The 7,626-nt window shown below is 41.6% G+C and overlaps 1 protein-coding gene across 1 annotated transcript in view; it reads right to left on the reverse strand.

The window, feature by feature from the left end:
* Positions 1-7,009, reverse strand: part of WIPF3 (WAS/WASL interacting protein family member 3) — a 34,814-nt gene extending 27,805 nt beyond the window's left edge. The window contains exons 1-2 of the mRNA XM_017836094.1: positions 6,947-7,009; positions 4,147-4,223 (exon numbers count right to left, since the gene is read on the reverse strand). The gene's annotated coding sequence lies outside the window, so the exon portion shown is untranslated. The remainder of the gene's footprint in view (positions 1-4,146; positions 4,224-6,946) is intronic.
* Between the last annotated feature and the right edge of the window lie 617 nt (positions 7,010-7,626).

A 7,626-nucleotide genomic window follows, 5' to 3' on the forward strand; every position in this document is an offset into this window, starting at 1 on the left:
TCTTGAAATTCAACATGAGTCATTCTTCCTTTCAGTACAGTATGAATATCAGGCCCCAGCACAGGGTCACTGTATGTGATAAGGAAAATTGTCTTTCACAAGAGATGTAAAACATGATGATCTGGTCACCTGCAGGAATAAGTTGCTGGGGAAATCCTCATCTCAAAGAAAGAATGGGAAGCTTTTATCCTGGTTTTCAGCAGTTGTGATTACTTAATTCCCCTTCAAAATCAATTTCCAGTGTTAAAAATGTTAACCCTAATGGTCTAAGAAATTAAACTATAACTTCTGAACATGCTTATACATTCTCACTTAGATGCCCTTATCTGTCAATCCTCTTGAAACCACTATTCCATTTCAATGACATAGTTGATATCTTCATCTTAGATATTCTTTACACCAGGGTAAGGCTTCAATACTTATAAGTAAAATGTACATAAACCCCTCTGCTATTAAGGAAGGCTTGCTACGCTACCATAATACTGCTTTTTTTGTATTTTAACTAATTCATTCTTCTGAAAAAATAAAATGCAAAGTGTTCTCACTGTCCTTTAAGTGTCAAAGCTGATGTCAAACTTCCTATGTGCATGAAGGTGTAAATATGCCTTCTTGTACAGAAAATTGTTAGCTGTTTTTAAAGGCAATGCACAAAATATCTACTTCCAGACTTATATCCGTTTACTCAGGACAATAATTTCACTTTGTGCAATGAACAACAAATTGCAGTCGCAACTGCAGCAACAACAAAAAAATCCCTGATGAAAGATGTTTTGATTTGTAGGCCTAGTTCTGAATAGCTAATAAAACAAAGTTCTCAGAAAAAAACAAAATGAGTTTTACCAAATTGAAGATTCATCCCTTTGACTTATTAAAGGACTTCAGCTGTAACGCTTTGTGAAAGTCATTTTACTCAGAGAGGAAATTGAGATTGATACCTACCTTTACACACAGCATAAGCAATGAACACCAGAAATCCAAAAATACTCAATTTGGAAGAAGGAAAATAATTCTAGGGATTAATGTCGGTGGAGTATTTTTTGCATTTGTGTCCGTCATAGACACAAAGGACCAAAGTGGTTGTCTACAGTTTTCCTTCTTTGAACAGGTAGATCAGAATCCACTCCCAAAGATTCTTCTAGTGCAGCCAGTATCTGCTACCATCAGACCAAGCAGGGTAAGGACAAGGATTCACTCATTTCTGCTAATTCTGGTGTCAAGTTTTATGCTGGTTTTGGACTCCAGCTTTCACTTTGCTCAGTCTGGATCTGGCCCTTCCTCTATATTCCACTGTGAATATTTCTCCTCTTTTCTAGTGGTTTACCAGTCTCTCCATTCCTCCTCTCCACATTCGTCTTTGTCCTTCTCACCATTCACCTCACATGTCACCTGCTGCCAATGCAAGGCAAGGCAAAAGAAGCCATTTCATTTAAAATGTAGAGTCCTCTGCTCTGGTGAAAGAAACATGGCACATGGTACAAAAGTACCTAATTCTGCATGATACTAGAGGTTCAGCACAGGTTGCTAGTACTGAGAAAAAAGAGAAGAAATGCAGAACTAGGCTCATCCAGCTCTGAAAACAACAGGAAATGTGATTCCAGGATGTATCAGGAGGTATATCCTGACTAGAGCTGGTAAGTATTAAGGTCAATGTGCAAAGCTCCACCTGATGGATTGGATAAAAGACTGAAGTATTAGAAAAACAACCAGGTAAAACAGTCTGGGCAGAGGAAAGGAGCAAAGCGACCACAGTATACTCATTCTGCAGCTACACCAGGCCTTTACAGCTCCTGGTACAGCTTGTTCAGAGCAAGCTCAAGTACCCCCACATGGCACTACATCATTTGTCCTACTGTTAAGTCAATGTAAACTCATGATCACTTGATCCAAGAATATTTTGTACAATCTGCTTTTGCATAATTTCCTTGCTGCTTAGTAGTTTCAAGGCTAAATGAGGCTTTCATTCTGCATTAAATGCCCTGTTAGGCCCCACATCCATCACTCACATGGTACACTACAGAGATACTCTTCACCCTCTCTGCCAATCTACTGATTTAGGGACTAATTCATCTCTTATTATTTTTTTATGCTAAATTTTCTTTTATCTTCTGTAGAAGTGAGGTCAATTCTTTAGGGTTTAATTCTGAAAATACTCAAGGAAATACAAGCTGCAGCAAGAGAAATAACATTACTAACTTGTGACGAGCTGTTCACACTCACACAACTGACCACTTAAATCAATTTTCTGTCCAAATCCTGGGCAGAATTTGACAGATATTTTTGCAGCAATTCACGCATCCCCAAGAGGAGCAAACATTTCCTCTGAAAATAAGTTGCTAAAAACCCAGTTCATTTTCTTGATAGGTAAGCCTGGCTTGCCTTTTATGCACCTCCTGATTTTCTTTATGTGCCTACTCAACAAACCCAGCAGATCTATAGATTTTAAACAGATATGGTGTTATTTCTCTTCTTCTTTAGCATACAAAAAAAGCGTAACTGACTTGGACAAAAGCCCAAAACCTGTCAGGACTATTTTGTATACAGTCAGTAGCACTCACATATATACATTTTTCCTTGCACAAAACTGTGACAGTTAGGAAAGCAATAACATTATACCTTTCAAACAAGAGGATACGAAAGAGAAACAAAAGACCCCAAGACTTCCCTTGTGATCCAGTACCATATTCTGCTCTCCTCTTTTTTCCTTTTTTGTTACATATAATGAAGAAAAGAAAACGATATAGCAAGTGGAAGAAGTTCAATGGTACAACAGTCATTTACAGACCTGTGTATAGCTTGTGAAAGAAACCAACACAAAGGGGTTATTATCTCTCAACCTGTTCATTCACTTTGTTCATTTTACCCCTCTCTTATGAATCAAGCAGAAGCAATGCAATTTCTAGCCAACACTTCCATTTATCAAGGCAGATATTCTAGTTGCCAACAGTGTAAATGAAGTATATAGCATATCCATTACACAGAAGCTGCAGAGCAGACACACAGTTTTAGTTTTCTTAGACACTTGTAAGAGCAGGGTCAAGACTGAGCAAGTGCTTTCATGCTGAATTTTCTGTTCTTATGTTTAGTGAACTTAATCTTTCAGGGACCTTTGGTCCAGTTTTCCTCTGCTTTTCACTTTATCACTTATACTATATCTATAGTATAGCTGTTATGTTGCTCTCCTCTGCCCGGACTGGCTACAAAATGACACCATTCAGTCACAGAGGGTTGTAACAGCAGTGAAAGATGACACAGAGTCAATGAAAAGAAGAATCAGGCTCTCCATGTGTGATCTTATTTGAGAGAGAGGTATTTCTGGTAGTGAAATCCATTTCAGCTGTTATCTCAATTACCATGGAATGAAAACATGCTTTTCACACCTTATGAAAATCCTTTAGCTGTTTCACATAGTTTTGAAGCAATCCAAAGGCAGCTGTCATGTATGTAATACTGAATAAACCCACTTGATGATCTCAGAAATCAAATTAAGGTGGGCATATTAAAAAAAAAATACAATTTTGTCTAAAAATACAGCCTCTTTCTCTCCAATCTGGAAGCCCCAAGGACATTTTTTCTGTTTGCACTGTTTATACCTCTGTTCACCCTGACTACAAAGCCACTGGACAAACTTGATGCAGAATGACCACAGATGAAAATGCAACTGTGAAGTACCATTAATGTTTTGCTACTATAAGTCATTTTTCAGAAAGCTTCAGCCTTTCAAAGACAGTAACTACTTTGTGTAAGAACAGAAACTAATTGAGGAAGATCTATAAGAACAGTGGTAAAGGCATTACAGAAAGCTGCATCTCAAAACAGCACTGCAACCACTAGTAACTCGGTGTAATGTGAGTACCAAAGACTTCTAGATAAAAGACTTCACTAGATATTATACTTCCTTATTGTGTTTATTAAGACACTAATTTTACATATCGTCTGAAGAAGATTGGAATCTTTATTCTGGCACAGCAGAACCTAGGATCATTTTTTCCAGAGCTTCAACTTTTCATCTGTGGTCTCATTTATTAGACCTTACATGAACTGCATGAAATACCCACACAATAACGCAGCAAATGCTCACACATATGCAGGATCAGTAACTTATGGAAATCAAGGGTAAGAGAGCTAACTGAGCCTGTCCGGTCTCACCTACTTTTGAAGACTGAACTGAACTTGTCCCAGTCACTGAGCACAGAGAAGAAAAGCTTCCACAAAAGCAGATGCTTCTGAAAAATATTGTAATTCTTATAGATGAGTGATGACTAACAAACATACAAAGAGATTTCACACCAATCTTTTCATTGATTTGTTTCTCTTTGGAGGTAAAATATCTTAAAATATTAATATTAAACTATTTAATACTTGACATCAGCTAATATATATTTCAATATAACAGAAAATAGTAAATTATGTTATTTTACTTTGAAGTTCTTAATATCTATCTCTTAAAATGTGCAAATATTTTTCTATTTGTTATGTCTAAGACATTGTTTTCCATTCAAGGTCTTCTTTTTAGAGGACAACGAATTTCCCAAAATACTGATCTCATAAAGCAACAAAATTACTAAGTATAAAGAGCATCTATGAGGATCTGGCTATGTTCTGTTAAGACATTCAGCAAACACTGCTGACTTTTATGATGTGATTACCGAGATGTTACACTGCTATGTTTTGATTTGTTGTTAAAAAACAACTTTCTGCAAATTCAGACTTAGTAGTCATTATTTACAGAGTCCGAGCATTGATTGTACATCCCTTACTGGAGTAACTGAAATTGAGATGTTACAGTATCTTTATTATATTTCCTCTGGGAAGTGCCGATGGAGAGAGAGAAAAAAAAAGAGCAAGTTGCTTTGTATTATACTACATGACTTGATAAATACAGTAATATGTTGCCTTTTTCAATGCAGTACAATCACAGAATCTGAATTTCAAGTGCTTCTCAATCATTTTCAGGAATAGATCCAAACCAGCAGTAACTTGAGAACTGCAGCTAATGAAATAAGCATTGCTTCTGCCCCTAAGCAACCAAAGCTTGTATGCAAAGCTGATCAAACTATTTATACACTCCAGTCTTTAGAGAAAAATCTATCCTTGATTAATAAAGAAAAATAAGTTTCATCCTTTATCACAAGCTGGTACAGGTATCTACATTTTTGTGCAATTTTGTATGCCACTTTGCCAACTGGAGCCTCACTATTAATAAGATGTTGTAAATAACACTTAAGAATGTTTAATAATGATGTCACTATAACATCAAGAGTGGTTGCATGTTGGCTGCTAAGCCCCATTCCCTAACCTATATCTTCGACAGGAAAAGCATCAACTCCTACAGAATTCTTTCTGGTTATGAATCTAACCCAGATTTTGTCCCCGTCCTCTACAGCAAAACAGCCAAAGTATCCCATCAATTTAGCAAAACAAACTTACACAATCTGCTTTATAAGTCCCACACTGAGCCTCTCATATGTTATCTTGCACATAGAAGCCGGTACCTGATGGCAAAGCAGACTCAATCTTTCCACTGCACTCCGGGCAATGTCCCGTACGAGCCGTGGGTGGCAGCAGCGTCTGCACCGCCTGCACATTCCAGCCGGGACACTGTTTTGGGTCACAGGTTCGCGCAGTGAACGGGAACCATCCCCACGCACACATACCTAACAAGTGTCCCAGCTCTGACTCCCATCACAGAATAAAGTTATATTCATTTCCGTGATCATCTGCCCTGTGGCTTGTCTTTCAGGACAAAGTACTCGAACTGAAGACGTTAAAAGTGATGAAACAAACGCACGTTGTTAAATAAACAGGAACTTGTGCTGGATATACAGATGGAGAAACTGAAAACACTGATAGTATCAGGAAGCAGCTCAACGATTTGATTCATGCAGCATGCGCAAAAACAGGTATCGCTGTTATCACAAATTCAGTCTGAATCAGGAAGAGCACTTGCAGACTTCAGCCCATAAATTCAGACTGTCAAAAACCCGTTCTGTGTTGAAATCATCAACCTTTATCTTATCTCCTAAATCAGACTTATTTTGCTATCTTTCAGAAACCTTACTTAATAATATTCCACTTTCAGAACAAAAGAAACCACAAAGGCATGCTGGTCTAATGTGTCCTTCCTATTCTGAAATTCATTAACTTCTTGAGCGATACAAACCTACCCTCCCTCCATACCGCAGAGATGGAAGCTGTCACATAACCCACTTCTGCTATGCCTTTGCAAACTCCGAGCATATCTAAAGAGTAATAACAACCCCCCCCTTCACATCTTTTACCAACGCGCTCCCTGCTGCTCTGCATTAGCGCCAACAGGCTTATGCAAAAGTGACGAGATTTCAGTCTCAATTTTATCCATGTTAATTATTATTACACCTTTAAGAGCTTCTTTCCAACACTTCCCCAGCATTCCCCTTCCAATATGTACTTAAGTATTTAATACACAGTAGCTTTTACAATCGCTCAGCCCCGTTTTCTCAGGTGACCTATTCCAGCACATCTACTGCAAGGACGAGAACTAGGAAAAAAAAGTTCTTCCCATCCACTGCCGCCTGAAAACAACCCATTTTTCCTCTGCTTGACAAAACAGAAGAGCAGCACCACGCACAGGCTGTGCCTGACCTGCAGCCTCGCTTCCTCCGCCGCCGCCGTGAGTAACCCCATCTCAGGGGCGCGGGTGTCCCCGCCACCCTGTGCCCTCCCTGCCCCCTCGGCCGGGCGCTGCCCGGGGCCGGGGACGAGCCGCGGCACCAAGTTTGTCCGCTGAGTCCTCCCGGCCCCCGCGGCGCGGGGGGAGCTCCAGCCCCGGCCCCCGCTATCGGAGGGTAGAGGAGGCGGCCGCCGCGCCCCCACCCTGGCGCTCTCGGCTCGCTCGGACAGCGGGGCAAGTCGAGGGCACCGGGGACTCCCACCCTCGGCAGCAGCAGCGCTGCCCACCCGTGCCCACCTGCTCGGCGGCCGCGGCCGTCGGGGCTCCTCCCCAGGCAGAGGGCGCCAGGTACGGCGGCCTCCCGCCTCCCCTGGCTGGGGGGCGGGGGGAAGGGGCGGGGGTAGGTGGGGGGAACCTTAAGATCTTGAGGGGAAAAAGTCCGCCGCTGACTTCAGGAGGGAATAACAATAAATATTTTTTAAAAGTAGTAATTTAACACACACACTGCCCACCCGCGGGCCCCGCCTTCTATCCCCACCCTTGGGAGCGCGGCGGCTTTGGCGCGAGGGTGAAGTTCCAGCTGCAGCCTGGCACACCCTCCCACGTGTTTGTACCTTGGCAGAGCCGAGGCTGTTTTTAAAAGTCTGCGTGGACACCAAAATGCTCCCCCGTGGCACGGAGAAAAGATGCCACTACCCTGTCCCCTTGCCAAACCCCATCCACCTGCAGAACCGCTTCTGGCCAGCAGCTTCGCGAGGGCCTGTGCTCGGAGCTGGCTGCGTCCCCTTGTTTTTTGTGCCCTAGATTGTGCACTAGAAACAGCTTGGGGGGGGGGGGGGAAATCTTGTTTTCTTCTGGCTTTATTTCAATGCTGTTTGCAGATGGGAATGTTATGGCATCACCCTAGTGAGCCTTCCATGTTTCTGTCAGGGTGAGGACCTGCTGCAAAGGGAGCTCCTGGACAGCTGGAGGAATGG

The sequence above is a fragment of the Lepidothrix coronata genome, unplaced genomic scaffold (assembly GCF_001604755.1).
Source record: "Lepidothrix coronata isolate B3197 unplaced genomic scaffold, Lepidothrix_coronata-1.0 Scaffold270, whole genome shotgun sequence".
In the NCBI taxonomy this organism is placed as follows: Eukaryota; Metazoa; Chordata; class Aves; order Passeriformes; family Pipridae; genus Lepidothrix; species Lepidothrix coronata.